Source organism: Protopterus annectens, chromosome 3.part1 (genome assembly GCF_019279795.1).
Source record: "Protopterus annectens isolate FY-2018-M chromosome 3.part1, PAN1.0, whole genome shotgun sequence".
NCBI lineage: Eukaryota > Metazoa > Chordata > Ceratodontiformes > Protopteridae > Protopterus > Protopterus annectens.
In genome coordinates this window covers 1175880530-1175907521 of record NC_056732.1, presented here as the reverse complement: position 1 = coordinate 1175907521, position 26992 = coordinate 1175880530, and positions in this window count along the sequence as shown.

Genomic DNA, 26992 nt, shown 5'->3' with positions numbered 1-26992 from the left:
CTACTGCTGCATCAGAGAATGAAAAACCACCATTAAACATACAAGGCTTCATGTCCTGCCAATAGAAGATAATTAGCATAAGGCTTTACTGGTGCAGTGTGAGAAAAGTGACAAACAAATACTATGGGTCAGTTATCATTAGAATTGTCCAAAACTGATTGGGAGGTTGGTATAGCGGTTAAGGTGTTTACCTCCCAGACACAAGGTACATGGTTTTATTCTCACATTTGTGAGATTAGTTAGGCTTAAACTGTTCCATGTGGGCAGCTAGCCTAGTATTTACCTATAAACCTATGAACCGCCTTGTCTTAAGCCATTAAAGGATAAAGCTCTAGCTATGACCTATATGTATTCTGTTCAGTTATAGCACTAGTGCTGGAGAGACTAGGTTGGGTACAGCAGAAGTGACCAGTTGACTATCAACCAAAGAACCGGGATAAGAAGCATTCTTCTCAATTGTCCAGAATTTTCAGAATATCCACATTTTTTGTATAATATTTTAGTATATTCTTCCTAAACTATATGGTTTTCTAGCAAATCATTGAAAAATGAAGGCACTACATAATTATTACAGATATTTCAATTTTAGACTTGTTATCCTTCAGTGCATGCAGGAAATGCAAAGTCTACTATTCTAGCAACTTTCTAAGTTCATAAGCACAATATTTAATAACTGTGCATGATCTAGGCCATATGTCCAAATTATTTATTTATTTATCTACTTGTCCTTTGATAAGCAGGGAACTCCGACTGAGCTAGTGGTCTATTTTCAGTGGAGGGCCAGGGAAAAGAGCTCCATAACAGTTTCAAAAACATTTAAATAGTAGTTGAGTGACTATATAAAAGGGGAGACAGCCCAGCAAAAGATTAAATATTTTTAATTAGCTGGGGAGAAAGGCTTAACAAAAACTCACATAAAAAGGTTTAACAGTAGCTGGTAAGTAATTATTTGCAAGGGTAGGAAATTCCCACTTCAGATAAAAACACAGATTGAAATAAATGAACAGAAATATTAAGAATATAGTATGTACTCCATGTGGCAAGACACACTGCAGAAATGGATAACATGTGCAAAGCAAACTAATACATAGCTGTTCAAATATTGAATATATTTCTAATAATGTGTGTTGCTAATAAAAATAATAGAGTATTTTGGCCAAAATAGACAGAGGAATAAGATGAGATGAGGACATAGCTCTCAACTTTCCATCTCCAAAATGAGGAACATTAGTCCTCATAATGTGGAACAAATGGGCAAAATGTGGAACACATACTAATGGCTTACTTACAACTTCAACTAGGAAGGCCATAGGATGGTTAAAATATGCTGGTTTTACTTATAAAGAAGATCTTTTAATGAATTAATATGATTAATTTCTATTTACCATGGATTTCATTTAAAAAAAATTCTAACACTGAATGTGTGACAGAGTTTTTCAATGTGGAACATTGAGGAACTTTGAGGAACATGAACTTTTTAAGACCCCAAATGAGGTACATTCCTCGTAATGAGGTACACTTGAGAGGTGTGGATGAGGATATGTAATGAGAAGGATGGAAAATTAAGTATATGGAGAGAGAGAGCGTTATTATTATAAAATGGGAATTCTATTAAAGGACGTGCAAGAGGAAAATAAATAAATAGTACTAAGTGTTGGCTGAAATGTAGAAGAGCATACATTACAGTATCATTAAATTGAGAGCTTCCTTTGATGTTAGGCAATTGCTATCTGCTAATATATGGAGATATTAGTGAATTCAGAGTGAGAAAGGCAGTGTTATAGTGAGTAGGCGGTCATGCATCTGTTTTAACAGTTGTGCATGTACAGTTTCAAGTATCAGATAGATATGTATTTAGATTGCTATTGAAATTGGGAAGGTTGCTAGTATGTTTAGGGGATGAGCGGATAGAGTTCCAAGAGTAGGCTATGTAGCTGGAATAGAGAGAGGATCTTAGTGATAGGTGTAATTTGTAGGTAGTGAGGAGCATTACTCAGAAAAAACACATTATTTTTGTTTTTTTCCCAGAATTCTTTTGCTAGCGGGTTGAGAGTTATGGTACAGAGACTGTGCAGTTTGCCAGAGTAGCAACATGTACAAGAACATAGGTGTATCACCTATAGAAGCCAACTTAGTACGCCCATGCTGCAGAGTGGTATCATGCATAGGCACATGGTTGTCATGTATTGTAACATATCTGCAGCTTCATGGAAGCTTGTATAGTAGAGATTGCAAGCCTCTGAAGGAAAGGAGTTTAGATTATGGGGAAGTTCAAAACTGTCAGCAGGCTGGCCTGCTTCCTAACACCTAACTTTCACATGTCAAAAAAATTAGAAGGTTAACCAGACAGGAACCATACAAACCAGAGTAATTTTAGCTTGCATTGGGATTGGCTGTCATATCATAAGAGGAATGATTAAACTAAGTGTATGCAAGAAGTAGGAAGCATTGAACAAATCCTATGACATAATGAATAAATAAATAAATATATAGAAACAAAATGGATACAAACTCCTGAAATTCATGTAACAGGGCCAGGCATATCCCACCACAATGAGTAGATATTACAATGCCTGTCCTTTAGAAGGAATCTTTGTGAGATCATAGGCCTGTGCCACTACAAGGATCAGAAGACCTTCTGAAATATCGTCCTGGCTTTGAAGGAGAACCATCCACAAATGTTCCCACTACACAGTAGATAGGTCATGTACAGATTACAGGAGTATAAGTTCTGTGACATGGTTGTGCTATCATTGACCATAATTACAAACCTGTAAGATTCTGATACAGCTCACATTTGGATGATGTTTGGTGCAAAAGTATTCAATACATTTACCTGCCAGATGTGTGCAGTATAGGAAATTCTCCCATAGCATATTGCCATTACTATGAAATAAACTGGAGACTACCAATGACATGTTTGTTAGTGGACACTAAAAAGAATGCCAAATGTGAGTTCATATGTCCGGTGAAACAAATAATTGTGACATTTAAATGTCTGTTATTGCTCAGTTTAAAATGCTGAAACTTTCATGTACTCCATTTTCTGTGGTGGTAGTTACTTTTCACATCTAGGCCCAGTATGGCTATAGTCCCAGATTCACCTTAGGAGCAACTGGCCTTGTCCTATATTCCCCAAAAATACATCATGAATTTAACAAAGGTACTAGAGAAGGAGTATTCTGTCACCATTCAAGCAGTATTGAAGTTTTATTTACTTCCTAGTTTTGTGTGGGTAACTATGATCATGGTAGGTCTTTTAGGACTGAAGTGACATGCTCTAAGAACTGTTTTCACCTTTGTAGATATGACTGTCTTCTTTTGGTACATGCACTATTCAACTTCCTCTGAATGTCCAACAATCCAAAATGTTACAAAATCACAGCACCACAGTCTGTGCCTGTTGCTGAATGAGAAATTCATAACTGTTATTGAACATTTGTGTTTCATCCAGCAGAAGCATTACAGGACTGATAAGGTGAAAGAGAAGTGGGGTGCACTTTTGTTGCAGCTTCTTCACTGACAAGAATGAATCAACTTGACAAGAGTACCCAAGTCTCTCAACTATTTATTTTTCTGTTTGCTTTGAAATACATGAAAAAAAAAACTGAGACAAAACTTTCTGTGTCCATTTATTTATAACAGTGAATAATTCCTGAATCAGTCTATGGGACTACAATACCATTAAATTTACAATGCACATTTTCCTTTCTTATCTAATTTGTTTTCTCAGAGTAGCCTAAATTTATATTACCAAATGTTTCAATGTAGTTAATTTGATAAAAATAAATAAAAAACTAATAAATGCTTCTGTAATACTGATTTATTTATCCAATGACTCATATCTGTTGTCTTCTAATGGTTAAATATATTATGACCTAAAACTAAAACAAAATCTGTCTATAAAATTTCATTCGGTCCAGTGAAATATAATGCATTCAAGTTTCCAATCCACACTTTTTCTTTTTTGCCCAAAGTGTTGTTCTTATCACTTCTACCTAGATTTTTACTGGTAATGGTATCAATGCCTGTGAAAATAAAGTAAGCATCTTAATGAACAACCATGTGTTTATATAAAGCACTGCATAACTTTTCACATCGCAATCATTGATCTGCATAGAAATACACTGTTGAAAGTGGCAGATTGTCTCACCCATATAGAAGCCACCTCAAAAGCATGCCTTTAATAAATAGCAAGTGAAAAAAGTGATATAAAATTTCTCCAAATGTAGAGTAAAACCACAAAACATCAAATAAATATGCAGTCATTTTTTTTCTATGCAGAAAACCTTGTTAAAAAGGATCCATTTAATGGAATTTTTAGAGTGAAATGAATGCATACATAAATGCCCAAGGCAGAACACACTTATACAACTAAAACTTGAGCCAGAAAAAAATACCTCCTCACTCCTTAGTTCTTAAAGATCATCTGCTTCCTTGCAGTCTATCCACATAAACACCCACCTCTGTTCTTTGAGTGAAGAGAAAAAAATGAACTTTGGCATACTGAACAAAGTCAGTTGGTACCAGATTTCTATAGATTCTACACAAATACAAAACAATAAAGCTATACAACCACTAAAGTGCCTTTCTGTACCAGCATTTGGTACATAAAAGAGAATTTTTGATCACACTCCTTACACTTGGAGTGGTTTCCCTTCACCACACCCTTGCTACATTACTGGCTTCTGCCGTTAAGGGTGATAAAATACTTTTTTTGCATACTTTCTTGCACATACTGCAATGTCCATAGAATGAACATTCCCATAACTTTATATGTGGAAAACTTCTTCTGTCACTTACCTCTTAAATTTTGTCAACATTTGGCTAACAATTATGTCCCGTTTTTAATACAACTGACTATAAATGGGCACACCTGATGAAATTAAAAATTGTCAGATAATATGAACGAAAATGTATTATTAACTGGTCATACCTCCTGAAAGGTAGATCTGTAAATTAATGAACCCTATTATAGGGGTATTGTTCATTCTTTCCTAATACTTGGGAAGTTCATGTTTGAGAGTAGAAAGAACGAAGTGACTATACTCTTTATAAACATGAGTGTTGGAAGATTGTTTAATAAAATACAGCATGTTTGATTTTTCCCTTGTTTGTCAGCCACTTGACTGAACTATACTCTGTGAATGATCTTTTGCTCATGTGATATAAATGCCACTGGGGAGTATTTGTAGAGAGAAGTGGTGGAGAAAATGAAGAACAAAGGGGATTAACGAGAACCAGAAAAAATGAAAGGAACAATGAAGGATGTGATGCAATTAATAAAAGCCCCAATGCAGAATATATCATTTGCATACAGTACTGTTACAGAGACTTGTATAAATAAGACCGCCAGAAGGGTAGACTGTGATGATACCTGAGTCTGAGATGTGGAGAAGTGACACAAGCAGCAGATGTGTCTGTGTGATGCAATGCATATTTTGGTTAGAATAAAAGAGCTGTAGAATAGATTTTTGGCAACGATGAAGGGTACAGTGGATTTCTGATACATGATGTTACTTTGCTAAGATTTGCCCCCCCCCCCTTCCTCACTGTAGAATACTTACACTTCAGTTTTCCTCTTGCATACAGAAAAGCAGATTTTCTTGTGGTACCAAGCAATTTTGCAATCTTGATATGCCTCACTGACTATCAGTCTCTTGTCTGGAAATCCCACACTACATATGATTTTTTTAAATAACTGGGATTTCTACTAAAGGATGTGGTGTCATTCTCTAAGCAAATCACCTGTGCTTTCATGTAGACTCATTTAAATCTAGAAATAGTGTATTGTCTCAATGACTTTTATCACCCATGTATAAAGCTACAATTGCCAGTGCAGGTCTTCTCCCCTTATTCATATATGCAACCCACTTAATTTCAACTCATGTAGACCTCGATACCTTCAGCACCTTATATAACATGAATGTAAGATTCGCTCTGAAAGTAATCTATCATATGTGCCACTGTACTTTTTGTGAAGGCTTGACTGTTGACCTTTGCTGGCAGGTTGACTTATACCTGCTCTGTTTTTTTGCCTGCCCTTCCACTCGTCATGTCCTTTTCCATCTTACTTGCTCCTCCTGTTATATGTAATTTACTAATTCTCTTTCTATACCTTTTATATTTCCCGTGATTCTTCTTTGAACTCTCCACTACTTGCAAAGTTTTGAAACATACCCCACATAAATGGAAAAAGTAAATTCCAACTATAACATCAATCCATCTTACACAACCTTATTTCCAAGCCTACTGCCTGCCCTGTACTAACCAGTCTAGTCACACCTTACACACCAAATCAATCTCTATGATCAGAAGACAAAAATCTCTTAGCTATCTCAAAACCCACAAGAAAACCTGGTCACTCTCTGTATTCATACTCTGTCTCTATACTTTGGACTTCACTACCTCTAGTTACCAGGTCTATGCCAGCACTAACCCATTTCAAAGCCTATTTAAAAAAATCATCTCAAAACTACATGTCTCTGCTCCTGCATAAAGCCTGCCTAGTGCTCAGGTCTTCCTCTTCTGTCACATTTCAATCCCTCACAGACTGTAAGTATCCTAAAGCTCTACTAACTCCTTCTCTGTTTCTATACCATATCCATAAGCTATTGCTCAGGCTTCATTGCTTCTATTCTTCTTAACTCTCTCACTATCTATCTGCATCACTAACTTTCTAGCTGCTATTTACCTAACTGAAACTAACATTCTATTTTGCTTGTACTGTTACAGTCAATGTCACACATTGCACTACCTATGTACTACTTTTTGGACAATGTCTACATCATGTATGGTGAGAGTAACTATTATTGTCTGTAGTGTTTTAACTGTATAGAATTATCTAGATGTGTAATAATATATTTCAACATCTTGTAGCAGTTTGTTCTTTCAACTTATTTTTGTATAGTATTTCTAATGTGATCTTTATTGTATTGGATTATACTGTATTTGTATTGTACTGTATGTGGAGCTTTTCTCCCCGGGTCTCTGCTGAAAATGGGTTCTGTAGACCCAGTCAGACCACCCTGGTAAACAAATGTCAAATAAATAAAATAAATAAATAAACCCCCGGATTCACGAATGCTCCGTGTAAGACTTAATAAGTCTTACTCGGAGGCTGCAGTTGAATGGTATGATTTCAGCATGCCATGAATATGCATGAGGGCACGCTGACTCAACCGTAAGTCTTACATGGGCCGTGTAAGAAAGCAGGGGGCGTGTCTGACTGCCGAGCAGTCTAAATGTCCAGGCCCCTGCAAGTGTTGAAAATAAAAGCATATAAACAAGAGTGAGTCCACTCAAATGTCCCTGCACCCAACACCTCACTGTCTGATATTGTAAACCCCATCACAGTTCTAAAATGCATAACATTAAATTTTTTTTTAAATTCCCAAAATAGCTGCCCGTATTTCTGCGTGTGCGCGAGGGTGTGTCCATTGCTTAGCTACAGTTAGCAATTCTGACATGGAAGAGCATAAGAAGGAATGTTTATGCAAATCACACCCAATAACATAATGGCAGAGAGTTCGCACAAAGATGAGGCATTCATGGTTCAAGTCCCACCACTCCCTTTTGTATTTATTTTTTAAATCAGTATATGGAATAATACCTAATATATATGTTTAAACATAACTAAAAAGCAGTAAAATGGCCAATGTATCAGTGAATAAAATAAATATTTTAAAGGATCCCAATATAAAATTGCCTGCAGTTAAGCAGCACTTCACCCAGCGCAATCGAGTTGCCCATAGTTCAATAGCGCTTTACCCAGCGCAATAGAGTTGCCAATAGCTAAACAGCAGTTTACCCAGTGCAATAGAGTTGCCCATAGTTTAACAGTGCTTTACCCAGCGCAATAGAGTTGCCCATAGTTTAACAGCGTTTTACCCAGCGCAATGTGTTTGCTTGGACGTATGCACCGAGCCATCCAGGTCACCGTAGGGCACCGAGGAGTAATGTAGAGCAAAGTTGCTTAAATGCAGCCACACCCCCTAGCCTGTCTGGACAGTATGAAAATAAAATGAATGACAAGATTCGAACCCAGGACTCTGTGCTTCAGAAGCAAAGTACAGAACCACTAAGGCATGCCAACATGGGGAAACAGCCACAGTTAACATTCATATACTTACTAATGGTAGTTTAACCATTACTAAGCAGGTCTGCAGTCAGCCGAGAATTTTACAAAATGGCCAATCACAAAAAAGTGCAGGAAATGCAGCATATTTAAGCCCCACAGGTGGGAATACACACCATAACTGATTGTAGCTCACATCTACAGTTAGAATGTCTGGTGTCGGAGAGGAAACACGCTTCTGAGCTCAACGGTGGGGCATCGAGGAGTCGAAATACATGGTTTGGCTCCTTGTCCACCATCATGAGTCAAGTATCCTGCAGGGCCAGTTCCAAGGGATGGCGTACAAGGCAGGGGCATGGAACCGATTAGCTCGTGACCTCACCAGTGCCACAGGCATTTCTTGGACTGGTGAGCAGGTCCGTCACCACCATGCAGACCTGAAGAGACGATAGCAGGACCACCTGAACCAATGGATACAGGAGGCCTGTGTGATGTGGGATGCCCCACAACTGAGTATGTAGCCATGGAATGCAGTATGTAAGAATTGATAATGAAGTATGTATAATGGATAGGTATGTCTCAATATCCCTTCATTTACTTTACAGCTGCAGGTGACCGTGCAGCGAATCAGCAAGCCTATGCTGATAGGCTGCTAAGGCTGCACCACCAGGCAGGTTAGTGATTATTCTGCATGTATTGTTATATAAAATATGGGAGAGAGCATGAAAGAAAGTGTTGTAGTCCAATAATACAGCCATAAAATTGCCTGAATAAGTCCTCTGCATGTACTGTCAGATAAAAACGCCAGAAAGGCAGAAAAAAGAGTGTAATAACCCATTAAGAAAAGTAACATATGTCTGGAAAAATATCTCTGCAGGCACTGCCATATAAAATAAGTGAGTGAGCCTGAAAAAAGAGTGTTCTAACCCATTAATAAAGGTATAATATGTCTTGAACATGTCTGCCATATACATCGTTAAAACAAATAAAGGTGTGAGCCTATGGAAAAGTGTGTAATGTCATTAATAAAGGTCTAAAACCTGGAGTGTGTCTGTGTCACAGAGTTTGAAATGTTGTTGTACCCTTGCATTATACAAACAGTACTGTTTGAAAAGGTGCTGGCAACCCAGAGTTCTGCAGTCCCATATAAAGTGGGTGATGGAAGTGCTAGTAGCTGTCAAACATATATACAGTCCACAACAGTCAGTTACTGGCTGGCATGGATAAGTAAATTTGGCACATGTGTAGCATGTTATTTTTCCACAGAAATGTGAGTGTGTGTCAAGAAATGCAGGGTTCTGTACAAATCGAACTGAAAATGTCATGTGAAAACATCCCAGACATGTAGATAAAGAAATATAAATGCAATCAAGAAATATTTAGCAGTAACATCTTTATCCTGGACAGTTATTATGTCAGATATAGGTCAGGCATATATTGAACTAGCCAAACCCATTACACAACCTAATGTTTGGTGGCAAGTGTAATAATACAGGTAGGCGATATACACTTGCAGTCACTAGGAATGTAGAGTAGACAAAAAGGTAATTATAATATGTTAACTGAGGTTTTTTCTACACCCTACTGTATGTGCATAAACCATGCAATTCCACACCTCAGTGGGTATGTGTAATCTTAAATATTTGTTGGGACATATGTCCTATTGTTCTGTAAATATTTGCATTCATGTTGATGCATGTGCCCTGTTTAAACACTACAATCATGGTGGCCTGTTGCTACCAAACATCCCTGCATGCTGTTGGAATATCCACTGTGGTTCAATATATGCATGTGTTATGCTTGCTGTTCAACTGTTGTAACCTTGGTGTGTTGGGTTAATGGGAATATTACTGCATGCTGTTACAACTAATCTGGAATGCTGTTTTGCTTATGTTGTAATTAAACACACCTAATCACAGAACGTATGGGAATGCCGGTCCCAGTGGACCCACCTGTTCCTCCTCAGCTGGCGAGTGCACCTGGCACCAGCAGGTCCGGTGCCCAGTCCAGGCTCCCCTCCTCCATTGGTCGTGTGCCACCTTTACGTGCAAGCACTGCAGGGGATGGGGCTCACCCCCCCATGCAAGCGTGGGCAGAGAAGGGCCACCTGTCACCCTTTGAAGGGTCCGAGTTGTGGTGCGTAGGGTGATCCAGCGTTCAGTCGCTGATGCCCTACGCCAGCTCGAGGTGAGAGTGGCATGTCTTACGGGTGAGCCTGCCCATCCTACACAGCCCCCAGCACAGCCACCCTCGGGGCTGTGAAGGTTCAGTGGTGACTGCCCATGGGTGGGGATCTCAGTTCCACTGTTACCATCTGTGGGTTCATGGGCCTGTGAATTCCAAACATCCGACCCTGTCAATTGTGTTCACCCACCCATGTGTCATACACCGCCCCTGTATGTGTCTTGTCTGTCTTGTATGTTTAAATTCCTAACCTACCTCTCCGGACATACCTACTTCCTCTACCTCACTTCCCACTCTCACCTGAAAAAAAAAAAAAGGGCAATCTGTACCCACAAATAAATTATGCCCCATACAGAGCTGCCCATTTCTCACACATGTCCATTGGACATATAAGCTGATAATTAGAATTGGCAGTACAACATACTTTGTTGTCCTCACCCCTCTCCCAGGGGTGGAAGGTTTCAAATTTCACTCCAAATTCATTGCATATGGACAGCTGTTGCTGTTAAAGAAATGGGCAGCTATGGACCTTCCCTGCACCCGTCCTGCACATCCTGAGCTTGTTTACCTACTTTCTGTCCCTCTTTGTGCCCCCTTTTTCACCACTTTCCTATCTCCCCATTTTCTTTTCTTTAAAAGAAATTAGCGCGGGGGTTAGCAGGAGTAAGCACTTTTAAGCAGTAGTAAGCGGGATTAAGCGAGTGTGCGCATGTGTACGCTTAGCTAAGTATTGCTAAGCATCGCGCAAACCCATGCAAACCCACTTACAACTGCTTAAAAGTGCCTTAGTCACTCTATGGCAGGGCTCTTGTTCTGCTGAGCAGCAAAAGAAAAAAATGTCTGCCAGTCTCAAACCCCAGACCACTGACACAATCGACTGCATGAATTACCACTAAGCCACAGCAGATATACAAATAACTTGGTTCTGAAATAAATATATCATGCATTACAATGAGGGAATGTAAATGGAAATTAGGAATGGTATAACACAAATCCTTTTCTTTGGGTCTTTACCAGCAGTGGTTGTGGAATTGCATGACATGAATGTGAAAGGAGAACCAGCCATTCTAGCAGGGAATAATGTTACAGTAGCACCTTACAAACACCACACAGTATCAGACCAGGATAAATACTGGCCACAGGAATACAGTGCAATAAACACATTTGTATGGCAGTTAATTGTGTAAGTGAGAAAAAAGTACATACTCCCATGTATCCTGTGTTAGCATTTGGAGGGGTGCGTACGTCTACTCTGAGATGTGTGTACTGGAAGCAGCAACATTCAGGTTTGAGTACAACATGCATATAACTGGCTACAACCCTAGCATCAGATAAGAGACATATACCAACCTTCAGACTGACACAACGGTGTCCAGAGCAAACAAGCTTGGGCCCCACCTTGAAAATCTGAAAGGGCTACTCCTACCTAACCTAGCATTTTATAGCAGTGGGCTGCAATCACAGTGAGTAATGCAATCACCAAACAGCAGGCTGCATGCAATTACTGAATGTTGGGCTGCAATTGGTGCAGAGGCTGTCACATGCACAAGTGCAGATACCTAGAAAAGCAGGCTGTACCTGCAGTCCACACATGCAATTATATCATTGCAGGTGCTGTGAGATAGAGAGTGAGAGAGAGAGAGAGACACGGACACAGACACAGAATGAGACAGAGACAGAACAGAGTGAAAAACTGAGACAGATCATTAAATAGAGGGTGAAAACCCAAAACAAACCACCAATAATAAAAAAAAACTACAAAACCGTAACACACGGAGCAGAGAAATACGAAGGTAAGGTATGTAACTCACATGTATGTGTTGGCATGTTGTAGATGTTCCTGAAGAGTACTCTACACTCTGCAAATCATCCATGTGTGGCAGCAGTATGTATCTATCTGTATCTGCACATGAGCATAGGGTAAGGGACATACTGCAACTGTTAGTGAAGGGTGGACAAATATCTGTCAGTGAAGGTTGATATGTGCATATATCCATGTAGGTCGTAGTGTGTGGCTTAGAAAACAGCATGCAGTGCACAGGAGCAGCCTTAGGTCAACTGATGCACTAGGCAAAAGGGCTCCACGGCATCCCCTACCACACTTCCTGGTGCCCCCATCCTTGTCGTACTACACCACATAAATAGTGGAAAAGCACCCCTGCTAGAGCGGTGCCCTAGGCGGCCGCCCAGTTGGCCTATGCCTAAGGCCAGCTATGGTAGTGTTGATATATGTCATGTGGTGGTTAAATGCTGTGGGACAGATTTATCAAATCTGCTGTGTTACAGCCAGTGAGGCCTGCTAATGCTACAAGGGCCGAAGACACCCACATGCATTCTGTACAACACTGTGCAATTTAATCACATACCTGTACATCCCACAATTGTCACATAAGTGATATCACCACCATGAAAGGTGGACTGTACATGTGCCTATATGTGCATCCATGTGTACAGCAATGGATGTGTACATGTATGTGTATAGATATGCATATATAATATCTATCTATATACATTTATATATATATATATATATATATATATATATATATATATATATATATATATATATATACACATATAGAGTGAGAGAGAGAGAGAGAGAGAGACACCGGGTCATATGTACCGCAACAGGTGTGTGGTGACCAAGGCATGGACTGTAGACAAGTGTTGATACTGCAATGCCATTCCACCTTCCCAAAACAGTGTACCCATTTACAGCCACATAGGTAGAGATCTACCTAACAGTGAAGGTGTGATAAGGGAACATGGGACACAGGTGGACAGTAGCCTCCTCTTTGATGAAGACAGTGCCACACTACACCTGCAATCTGTCTGTGTGGTATGTGTCATGACAACAGGTGTGTCATCTATGGAAGTATAGGGTAGAGTTCTCCTCTACTCATCAGAATGCCCTGTGTGGTATGTACTTCACATGACAACTACACCAGGTGAACAGGCCACAGACAGACCTCCCAGAGGGTAATACTGGCCACAAACAGATGCCCTATGCAGACTGACTCACAAAACCACAACTACACTGTATTGCATACTGGCCTCACAGAGGTGACCTCTGCCGGACATACAGAGGTATGTCACACCCATAGCTGGGTGACAACCACCATGGCAACATATCACAATCCGTCCAGGATACACGCTCTAGGGCCCTAAACCTGGTCAGCTTACTAAACAGCACATGCTGGAGGGATAGGTTCCCATCTCAGAGATATGCCATACACCAGAATAGACCACATAGCAATAGCAAACAAGGCTTCTCCTTAGCAGTTGTTATAAATACCCCTGATGATTGTGTGGGAGATTGGTAATACACCCCAGGAAACACCTCTGTGGTTCAGGTTGGTAGGGGCAAGTGAAATCAAAGTACATGTGTGTCAAAGGCCAGGGTGGCATATGGCTAAGCTGCTGTAGGCCCTAGGGCCAATAGCATATTACCTACCTATGACACTATGCACTCACACATGTACTTAATGCAATAGCTGCTATGTGAGGTTGAATAAGTGTAACGCTGAATGTGTGCAAGGTCTGTAAAGGTGTGATAGCTTAGTGTAATGTTGTATCTGACATGGTAGTGCCTATCCTAGCTGTGAGGACAGCAACTGATGTATAATGTACTGTTAGACAGACATAGTAGTACGGCATATGATGTGACATAGTTCTCCATTGATGAATGTGGTGTCTCATTGTAGGCTAAAGCAATACATGTATGCTTAGTGAGTGGTACTGCTGGTGAATCCATCACCAATATGAACTGTAGTACTACCTGAAGCTGTAGGCCTAAACAGCACAGTATGGTGTGTGTTCACATTGCTTGGAAACACTGTCATGTGTGTTTCCTGTAGTCTGCACAGAGGACAGAATGCAGGCATAAGGGTGTGTAAGTAGTGGCACACAGTACCGTATGGTACACAGGTAATGCTCATCTGTGTTGGCATACAGTGGTGCATTGTATGTTTGCCTGATGTGTGTGTGATTATGCCTGTACAATGGCTGCAATCATATGTGTGTTACAGGGTAAACGTGTGTATCCAGCAACATATATAGTCTGTTACAGCAGTATGCCACCTATAGTAACAACTGGACACATCTGTTAGGCAGGGCTATGGCATCAATGACTAGGGTGGTTGATTGGTACTACTGTACCTGTACTTTACATCCATTGGAATGGATGACGTCTCTGTCCGTGCATTGGTGTGATATACAGCCCTGTCTTGAGGTTGTGCAATGTGTAACAAACAGTCTGTCGGGTACTGTTGTATAGTGGTGTGATATATAGAGTCTGCCAGGCAGTGTTAGTTAGTTGTGGCCTGAGAACCAATAAGTGGTATCGAATGTGTGTAACCTCTGACAGACAATAGGATGGTATATATGTCAGTAAAGTGATATCTGTGGGTAAAGGTGTAAAGTGTGCCACAGGACACTCTCACACATATTGTTCATATTTTTTCAGCTAGATGGCCCACCAACGCAACCCAGCATACACAGCAGATGAGGAAGAAGTGATACTCGACAGCCTATTGCAGCGGTACACAATGCTCTTCTCCAGAAGCAGCCAGCAGGAGCGGACTGCACTGTGGCAGGAACTTGTTCATCGGGTAAATGACATGGGCATGCATAACTGGACATATGAGCAGGTACGCCATCACTGCAGTGATTTAATTAGACAAGTCCGACAGCGTGCGTCTGATATCCAAAGACAGCAGCTTGCCACAGGTGGTGGGGTGGCCATTCACCCCCCCCCCTCAGCAGAGCAGAGGAGCTGCTCCTAAGTGTGGTGGCTCCTGGACAACAGCTACATCAACCTCTGACATGTGTTGTAATGGAGGCCGGAGCCACCCAGCACATCCACCTGGAGCAAGCAGGTAACATGCCCTATCTGTAGACTACAATTAACTGTATTGTTAGATTATGTGTACATGAGATGTGTACTGTGTGTTTAGCAGTTCTACTGCCTAGTGTTGTGCAATACAGATAGTTTGAATAATATCCCTACACCTGTGACTGTTGACTGTTGTTGTACTGCAGTTTAGCATACCCACTGTAACAATGCCACAGTTGTGGCCACTGATGAACCCTCTCATATTTTCATAGGTCCCTCTGGTGTGACGGCAGGGCAGCCAATCCATGCTGATGAGTGTGCTATACCTGCAATGTTGGTAATGAAATATGCATGTCATAGTTGAAGTGTAGGCCATGTGCACGTAACACACCTACGCATAATGCATGCCATGCATGTTTTCTGTGAGACATTGCACAGCTCAGTAATGTCGGTAGCTGCCTCAATGACATGCAATACACAGAGCATGACACACAGTTGTGGCAACCCCGTACTGCACATTGGATAGGCATAGTTGCAACACCTGTACACAGCGTAACACATTTATCACATGCAGTACACAAAGTCATGCTACATATGTCGTAACTACACTCCTGCTGTAAGGTCACAATTCAGTATCCCACATGTCATCCACATGCACATGATGTACCTCAGAGGTAGGGGCCTATCATGGGGCTGTGCAACACTCTTCAACACATAACACAGTCATGTTAGGCAATGCTCCCTACTGGGCACCTCATACACCCATGTACAAAGTGGCTGTGTAATAGTGAATGTATCCACAACACTGCAGTTCAGGTACAGCATGCTAAGCAGTGGTCTGTCACACAGTAGTAGCCGTAAGTGACCACAAGATGCATGATGATGATGATGGCACATGGTACTACACCCCATCTGGTTACAGTGACCACAGTACTACACATAGCAGTCATTGCTGTGCACCTCATTGTTCTGTGTGTGCAAACATATGCACCTATAAACACCATGCATAACATGTGTGTGTGCATACAAATGCTAGTATACACATTTTTACAACAGTCGCCATCTGTACCAAGAGTCACATATATATCCTGGAATGCTATTGGGAGTATAGCTCACATAACACACATTGGGTATGTGTGGTGTTTAATGTTGCAGTCGTGTAGCATGCCATGTCATGGCTGGCACCGACATATCGGCAATATGTCCCACACTCACCATAACCACTGTACAATGTCCATGTTGTGCGTTGGGATTCCTTCACATCTACATGCATGCACCACTCATCCCATGTTTGTACATTGCATGCATTTGCTATACATGTGCCCACTATTATGTGCTATGGACACAGACACTGTCATCAGACATGGCAATCTATGTGTCACACAGATAACACATGCAGCCATGGTATGTATACCATTGAGTGATGGTGCACATGACATTGCTGAGCAGATAATACTTGCACAGCAATGTTGTGTCCATGTACACATTGTGTTCCAGGGTGTAGCCAATCACTGAACAACTACACACATGCATCAAAGCCATGTATAATGTCATTAGATAGGGCTGTCTACACTTGCGCTGCATGGTGTTGAGCAACACATGCTCTGCATGCTGACACGGCGTGACTGTTTGCCTTGTGATATTGTCACCCACCATCACCCACTATTGTGTATGTGTTGGATTGCTGGTGTGTGTGTGTGTGTGTGTGTGTGTGTGTGTGTGTGTGTGTGTGTGTGTGTGTGTGTGTGTGCTGTGGTGAGCTGTGTATGTCTGTGCATGTGTTCATGTGTGCATGTGGTCATGTGTTCATGTGCGCATGTGTGCATGTGTGCGTATGTTCATGTGTGCATGTGTTCATGTGTGCATGTGTGCAGGTGTGCTAACATCATGTACAGATTGTAAAGTGTGTTTCCTGTCTTCCTTCCACAGGTGCTGAGTTAGGGGTGGCTGAATGCAGCAGGGAACCTGATGTCACCACCACTAATAGTGGAGATGATGAGACATGTATTGTGGCACAGGAAGGTCTGACAGGGTCTGTCATTGGTCCACCAATCGTCAGCACACAGCGGTCAACCTCATCTATGTGCACACTCATACTGCCAATACATCCCTCATCACCAATGGCTGTAGCTGAGGGACAGCATACAGTTGGCATTGACCAGGAGAGTGTGGTACCTATGGCACATGCATCCCCTCACAGCAGCCATAGCTGGATTATCGGAATGGTACCACATAGGCGTATGTCCAGGGGTTCTTGGGGGAGCACCACTAGTCGTATTACCCTTAGCAGACGTGCCCCCGGAGGTATTACAACCTCCAGTATGTTCCGGGCTGTAATGCAGGTACAGGCACATATGGAACGGTACACCTGACAGGGACTAAGGGCACAGAGGGCCCATTGCACTGCTATCAATGACAGCAACTGTGACCTTGCCGGTGCCATCCGGAATTACACCAAGGTCATTGATAGCCATTGGAGGGAGACATTAGATGTCCTCCACAATGTGTTAGCCATGAAACAGGACCATGCAGAATGGATGAGAAGCCGTCACAGACACATGCCAGCAACAGCATCAGCTGGCAGTCATCTTGGATGGACCACGGATCACAGCCACTCCCGTAGTGGCAGTACCAGCCCCAGCAATGCTGGTGCTGGCCTGTCCATTGACCGTCCTACTAGACCAAGTGCACGTGGTGCTGGCCAGTCCCAGCAGGGACATCGGTCCAGTTATCATACCTCTGCCTCTGATGATAGCACCCAGTCAGGGTTGGTACCCGATATTGCCCGTAGCACCCCTGCTAGGCACAGGTACTGTGTCCATGGCCGGAGACAGTGATCTGTACGGTCTAGCAGGTACAGTCTGTGGCTGTCCCACAACCGCCCGTATATGGCAGCCACATGATGGAGTTGTGTGCATGCAGACACACGCACACATTTACCATACAACTGGGGCTCACACATACACACACACATTACATCAACATTGGCCCATGCAGTGCTGTTGTCCATCTCACACACACACACACACACACACACACACACACACACACACACACACACACACACACAGACATGCCAATTGGATGGGTCAATGTCGGGCTCTGGCAAACCTACAACACACCCTGTGCATATGATGACACCTGTGCCACCTCCTGTCATCTGTCACATTGATGCAGGAATAGGCTAACATGGTTCTGACGCACAGGGTGACATTATAGCAGTGTAGCAATAGTAACAAGTTGCTAACAGGAAAGTGTACTGATATCCTTGTAGGTATATCTGAGCAGGCATTATGCATCACAGCTCTGATAGTCATTGTAGCATTGTTTACACCAGTGTTAGGTCTGAGTATGTATTGTCCACCCATGTGCCACTTGGTTGAAGTGTACAGTGTTGCCAGCATGTGTTAGTGAGTGGACAGTATGTGTGTGATGTGTGCATTACAAATTAGCGGGTGTACATCTGTGAACATGGTGTGTGCGCACTGTCTGCATGTACGTGCATAGTGGACACGTGGGATGTGCGACATTGTTCTACACATTGCTAACATCTCATGGTATCTTTCAATGGCCAGTTTGCATTCTACTACAGATATGTACTAACATGGGTACACATGTGTGTATGACATGGTTTGGCACTATGCTGTGGGTGATATCGTTGATATCTGTCAATGGTCTGCAGTCTGGTAGTATACACCACCTCAACAGCATGACAATAACCAGTCATTAGATGATGTCCTGACAAATGACTCACAGTTGTAGGGAACTCAGTAACAGTTGAATCCTTTCAGTACTATACTATAACAGTAACCAGTGGTATTGACCACCACACGTTCCTGGGACCACACCTGTGTGGCATATAGCCCTCTTAGGTACATGCAAACACACTAGGGATATGTCCATCCACATCTGGAAATGCATGCATTGGACTACACTGCATTCCCCGGATGGGATGCATATCTTACACAAGAGTATCATACAGACAGATACCTGTTGTCCAATACATGCTGTATAGCAGTACGCCGTCTATGGCATAGTCATCCACATTTACTATACATACTATCTCGACAGTACCACATAGGTGGTAGCCCTGAACATGTATGTTGGGTACCACTGTGTACAGACAGACACATGTTATGTCATCTGTCCCTTGATGTCCACATATCCATAGGTATTGTGGGGTCCCTCGGTGTTTGACATAACACATTAGGGGCCTGCATGCATATCCACAGGGCTGGTGCACACCTATAATGACTCTCCATTATTGCCAGTCATTGTTGTGTATGAACATGTCTGACATACACCCCGGCAATTACCCTCACTCACAGTACTCTATAGTACGTGTCATGGCTGTGTGTGGCAGAGATGTCCTTGGCCATCGATCACTACATTGGCCGCGCTTGATGCATATATACATATGAGACCTATGATCTGAGAAGCAGCGGCACAATCTGTCGAAGGTTACAAATGTATTAATGTAGTATGCAGGCTTCACACCTATGTACTGATTGAGGTCACATGTACACAAGTTTATTTGACACGCAAATACCCAATGTGTGCAATGCACATACTGTTTGAAACATATGTCATACCGTAGTAAAAGCAAAACCCACACTGCATTGACCATCTGTGGCACACACACACACACACACACACACACACACACACACACACACTCAGCATTTGCAGGACTCAAACCCCTACCTAACTATGTTATGATACTAGAGAGATACGCATTAACACAGCACGGTATATGCAATATTGGGTGCTTTTTGTTCTCCTTGAATATTTGTAGGATGCTGACATCATCAGACTTTCCAAAGAGGGATGTACCTCTTTTAATTTGTTTTCCCAGTCTCCAAAAAGGCTACTCCTCTCAAAGGGAATCACACACACACGCACCCCCTACCACACACACACGTTTGCAGGACTCAAACTCCTACCTGACTATGTTATGATATTACAGAGATACGCATTAACATGGCGCGCTATATGCATTACTGGGTGGTTTCTGTTCTCCTTGCATATTTGTAGGATGCTGATATCATCAGACTTTCCAAAGAGGGATGTACCTCTTTTAAAGTGTTTTCCCAGTCTCCAAAAAGGCTACTCCTCTCAAAGGAAATCACACACATACACACACCCCACACATGCACACACACACTTGGCGTTTGTAGGGCTCAAACTCGTTATGATACTAGAGAGATACGCGTTAACATGGCATGCTATGTGCTTTACTGGGTGGGTTCGGTTCTCCTGGCATATTTGTAGGAGGATGACATCATCAGACTGGACATGGTAATGTGTGTAGACATTTTTATGCAATCCCAGGAATGATCCATGTAGATCAGCAGGTATCAACAGCTTGTACAGACACATGTTATGTCATCTGTCCCTTGATGTCCACATATCCATAGGTATTGTGGGGTCCCTCGGTGTTTGACATAACACATTAGGGGCCTGTGATCTATCTGTGGACACATTGCCATCCTTTCATATGTCAACACATATCTATGAACAGATTATTGGTTTTGTGGATACAACATGTGTCTGTGATGCTGATGAAGAGCTGTTCAAAGTCTATGTAGGACATGTGTAGTTCTGTTCTGTGATGTATGTCCTGGGTGGCTGCCTTGCAGACGGTGTAGCATGCTTGGGCACCATGATCTGCACATGAACATACCACAGTTGGTAGGGTTGTGTGTTTGTCGGTTTTCAATAGCTCTGTTTATGACTTCTGCCATGATGTACTCCATGGCCTTGCAGATCAGACTTTATAGGCTTACTGGACTATACTTCTCATGGTGTGTTTTGCACCCATACATGTGGGGAGTGCCATATGTTGCTGTAACACGTTTGACGGTTCCAGGTCCTGTGGAGTGGGTGAGGCTCAACAGACTGTTCAGGTGCAGGGTCTGTTTGTTCTGTAGTGCATGCATGACACATATTGGGAAACAATGTAATCACATTGCTGCCATGCTTTTGGCTTTGGGGGGAGATGTTCAGCCATTCTACACGTGATATCTCCTGGTAAGATGTCAGGGACTATCGTCAGTGGGGGGTCGGTATGTATACATGGGCCTGTCTGACAGAATGTCGGCAATGTCAGTAAGGTACAGTTGTCCCTGACTCAGCACATATATGCGTGTACATTACTATTTATTACATAGTTGAAGTTTATGTCATGATTCTCAGTCTGGACTCCTTCTCAGCTACTCTTTACAGAACACCGACAAACTTGAGCACTAATCCCGGTTATACTCTTTTACACACTTAACACCCTACTGATCCTTTGTGATCAGGCAACAGAGTATGTCATCATAATACACTGGCATGTCCAGGGGTTGGTTTCATGTGTACTCTCCAGTCCAGCTAGTGCATATTGTGGTTATGACACAATGTCACATCTGCCTCATGTACACAGACACCCTACCCTCTCCTCCTCACATCACACTCACATATATGTGGGAGATGCAACAATATTGACATACAGGACGCTGAACTCTCTCGCTCCATGACTGGCATAGTCTATCAGGTGGTGAGGGTGACCACACACACCACATATCAGTCTCAAATATACTGATAGTGACAGCAAACAAACCACATTATCACATATACACATATTCGGAGGCTCTACATACACTCTGCCTAAGCAGCAGAGAGCTCCAAAGCAGACACACATACAACTGCTACCCCACTACAATGCCCACATGTCACACAGTTCACAATGTCAGTGTGCCACACAGTCACTGCCCTTTGTGCTAAACAACACACCTGATACACTTGTTATAGGTGACACTTAATATCAAACACACTATCATCCCACTCAACAGGCCAGACAGGGGAATAGTCACTTTGAGCTGTCTCTCAGGTGCCAGGATCTGCCACATAACACATGCACTCAGGTCACTCCAAAGCAAGTCCAGGACTGGCTCCATCATTGTCCATGCTGGTGCGTACAACCTCAGATGTTCCTCCCTGGACCACATGACATGGAACATAGAGGAACTCTGTGATCATGTAGCCCAGCCCAGTATTACCCTGACCTTGTCTAGCATCTTGCACTCACCAAGTATGATGTTACAGTATACCAACACACCGATCACGTTTAACCGTTGGCTAACATATTGGTGTTATTCAAAGGGAATACAGTGTCTGTCACCCTGGGATGACATGCTCGACACACCACGTAGCGTCCCTATGGACAGTTTGCACCTGTCACCCTTGGACTTTTGAATACTGGCTAGGGCACTTGCTGCCACCATACTGCCCTATTTAAGCAGGGCTCAAAGGACAGAACCACCTCCATACACATTACAGAGTACAAGACATTGAGGGTAATGCTGCTCAACACCAGATGTCTTACCCTCAAATTGCACCCACTCAGGAATCTCCTCAGTATGGAGGATAGCAATATCTGTGCAATAACAGACACATGGCTGAGGCTCCCACATGCACACCAGCACTACCAGGTTGTATTTTGTACCATGCTTTCTGACCACATAACGCAGAATGGCCAACACAAATAGGGGGAGTATCTATATATACATCACAGATACACATACCTCCAGGTTGGTAGCACTGTACAATGCATCACGGACCATACATATGCACCTAACATTGTGCAAATCTGCCTTTTGGTTTGTTGCCTGCTACAGACCACACTCCCCAACACAGCAACCTCACTCAGCTTTCCTGGGAACATTGGACCATACGAAGGTCTACCAAAACACCATTATATTGGGTGATGTCAAATACCCACACATTGACTGTGGATAGTACTCAGGCCCCGACACCCTCACCCAACAGTTGCTACTATTTCTAAACTCATATGCTATGGCACAACTGGTCACCACACCCACAAGAAGGGACAACATATTGGACATGATCCTCACTGACATGGGGACTCTATGTTCCACACCTGCGATATACCCCTCATTGGTAAGGGCAGACCATACTTTATCTCACTGGACATCCATATCCCGTCCCCACACCCATCCTGGGTAATCTTGGTGAACTTCCCAAAAGCAAACTTCACACTCCTCCAAACCACGGTGGTATCCATCAGAGACCCTGGGTCAGTGGTAAGTATGGCTCAGACTGCTGAATCCTTTACATACACATTCTATGGACACCTAGTGGATCGCATGGATCGTTACATCCAAAATAACAACTGGACTCACTCTTCCAATGGCAGTGGACCTGTCTGGTAGACCCCAGCCGTTAATACACTTTACAACAAATGGAGGAAGCTACTACATGATAGAGCACAATCCCAGACAGGGAAGGCATCTGTGATCTGTAATAGCAGACTGCTACAATCACTCGGGTATTTATGTCAGGCACACTTCTAACGGACAATTGCACCAGACACGTCGGGCACTCACAAGGCCTTCTGCAGTTGATTCAGGTACCTGGCTGGACACTCACTGATATGCTGTGTGTTACTGCACCAGACACATCGGACACTCACAAGGCTTTCTTCAGCTGATTCAGGTACCTGGCTGGACACTCACTGATATGCTGTGTGTTACTGCATACTGACTAAACATACCCTGAACCCACTGACATTGCCATCATCCTGGCAAATAGGTTCAGTGCAGATGTGTCGCCCCCATCCCCCCTAAGGTGGTATTGTCCATACCAACAGAGTGTAACCTCCCAGACATCACGAGTAAACAGGTGAGTGCTGCCCTCCCCACAGCGAACAACACAGCATCAATGGGACCAGACGGTGTCCTGGCCTGTGTCGTACACAGCCTTCATGACAGACATAACACTCACATTACATCACTGTTCGACATAAGAGTTACTGCAGGATATGTACCCATGGAATGGCATACAGCAATAGTGTTCCCGCTCCACTGAATACTGCCACAACGGACCACAGACAATATCAGCCAAAAAAACTAACTAGCCTGTTCTGCAAAGCTATGGAGTGTATTGTAATGGGACTCATGCACATAGACATGGGAAACCTATAGACACTAGGTCCTACACATTACAGCATTGTTGTGGGCAAATCTTGCCTGTTGGACCTGTTCATATTCTTTCAACAGTTACCAGGTCCATCAGTGTTGGGACGGTTGTCCACACAGCCTGCCTGGACCTTGCAAAACCCTTCAACACAATACCCCACTCAGCAATTATGCATAGGCTCACCAGCATCAATATCGACACATATCTGACACAATGGATTGCTACCTGGAGCAGGGATAGCACCCACATGCTCAGTGTTGCAGGTGCCATGTCTGACTATATACCAGTTACACCTGGCATCCCACAAGGCTCAGTCCTGTGACCTCTCTTGTTCAGTATATATTTGTGTGATGTGCAGGCTATCACAGGAGGGATGTGGCTGCCCATGTTCACAGATGACTGCAAACTGGGTGCCATAATCAGCTGTCTTTCTGGCACATGCATACTCATACAGGGTCTCACAGAGATAGGTTGACTGGTGCCTGAGCCATGGCCCATGGCTACATGCCATTAGTTGCATAGTCATCCCTTTTAAGGATGACAAGATGCCCAAACATTACCACATAGGTTGTAATCCATTACATACAGTAGTAGTTGTTCAGGTTTGGGGACACGACCTGTTCGTACTCTCGCCTTTGATAATCCTATTGCATAGTGGTTAGACAGTACATATACATAGCCCACCATATCCCACATGGTTTCACATGTTGATCATGTGTGGTCTTTGTGCCCCTATACTCTTCACGACCATGCTTGGTTACTATGCCACCTTTGGGATGTACCTTAACTGACACCTGCAGCAACTGTAATGGCTACAAATGTTACTCTTCAAGCAGATGTAGGGACTCACACAGATGCCCTGCACAGTTCCAATACAGTAACTCCAGCTCTACTCAGTCACTTACCACATACACAGATGTGTTGTGTGCCTGTAGTTGAAGGCAATATCTGAACCAGACTTACTGGACATGCTCCACCTCAGGATATCCGACTCCCTTGGTGCTAAACACTCCAGGGATATATACCTCAGCACTTATGTTAAAAGGACATGCTGGGGGTACAGATTATTATCAGAAAGCCTCCACTAACTCTGGAATGTAGTCCCGGTTTTGCATAGGCAGAGCCACCCACTGACCACCTACGGGTGACATCTTGACAAGTGGATGGGTGATCGCATGTTTACCCATGGTATATCTTCTTGGTCCCTGCTAGACAGAGGCACAATACACTGAACGTAAATGGGCTATCTTGTGTGACCTACTATTCACAGGCACAATGCTCTGATTTGACTGGGTTGCAGTAGCGAAACACACTCTGACTATGCTCGTACATGCCCTAGGGCAGATAGCCTAGTATCAACCTCTGAACCTATGATAATTTTCATGACGCACAATGTTTATTGCTGATACCGTTTGCAGGTTTTTATCATCTTTGCTTTCACACTTTATATGAGCTGCTTAGGTATCTGCAGAACATATTTGCTTATGGCAGGGTTCCACTATATTATATACGTGTCTGTTGTCATATAAGTGTGTGCGCAGGGCAGATTGCTGTGTAGTGAGAGGTTCCGGGGTTAACACATGCAACTGCCTGCTATGTGTGGCCCAATGCTGTACTCCAACATGGCCTAAGTGTGTGAGCATGCACAGTGCAGACTGTCAGTGTTCTGTTGCCTGACATTTGTCTCATGTATTCAAGTGTGTGAGCATGCCCAATGTGACCTTTCAGTATGTTGCTGTCTGAGGTCCACTACATTTGTTGATGTATGTATATATGTCCATTATTAACATTTGTACTGCGTGTGTTGAAAGTCAGGTTCTATTCTTACTGCAGGACTCACCATTGTGTCATAACTCAACAGGGATTATGCTGTACCTGCAGGGTTTCCGTGAAATACTTTGCATAGACTTATCAACATTTCTTCATACAGGCTAACCACTGCACTACTGTCATGGTTTAGTGGTTCAGTGCTATGACTATAGTGCACAGTGTCCTGGGTTCAAAGCCCATTGCTGCTTATATTTTCATACTGAGCAGACCAGACTGCTTAGGGGCCAGTAGAGCAAATATGAGCATGTTGGCTTTTGTTCAGCTATACCCTACCTAGACCCAGCTTGTCCAACATTGCTCAATGTTAACCATCATTGCTGGACATTGGCCAATATTACTCTACATTGACCACATTTGTAGTAGTTGGTGTGTGCAATTTTGTTTACATTGACTTCATGATGGTAAATGCTGTTTAGCACTGCTTTATATTGCTTAACACATGGCAATCATGTCTCAGGTGTTGATGCAGGGCTGCCTATGTCGGATGCACATACTACACTCCCTATACATGTTTGAAAGCAGGTAGTGTCAACATAGGCATCCCTTTTACTATATGTGCGGGTCAGAGAGAGGTATCATTTCCAGAGTTCCTACTGAGCCAATGTATGTGCTATGCATTGCCTCTTTGCCAAGGCCAAACCATACTGGGCATGCCTCATTCTGCCTACTGAGGCAGGCTCAGGTTGTTACTCCTCCGAGTCACGCTCTGCCTGTGATGGCCTTGGCAATGGTGGGGGGCTGATTGGCCCGGCCTATGCTGGTCCTGCTGCAGCTGTTTTTGCAGGATCATATTATGTAGCATAGCACATACCATGACAATTTGGGTACATGTATTTGGTGAGTACTGCAAGGCTCCACCAGATGTGTCCAGGCACCAGAACCGTGACTTGAGCAGCCCAAACACACGCTCGATTACATTTCGTGTTTGTGTGTGTGCCTCATTATGGCATTCCTGTTCAGGTGTGCGTGCATTTCTGATGGGTGTCATCAGCCTCGGCTCCAGTGCATAGCCAGCATCCCCCACTAGGTGACCATGTGGGATGCCCCCTTTAGCAAATGTCTGGTACAGCTGCATCAGATGCCAGATA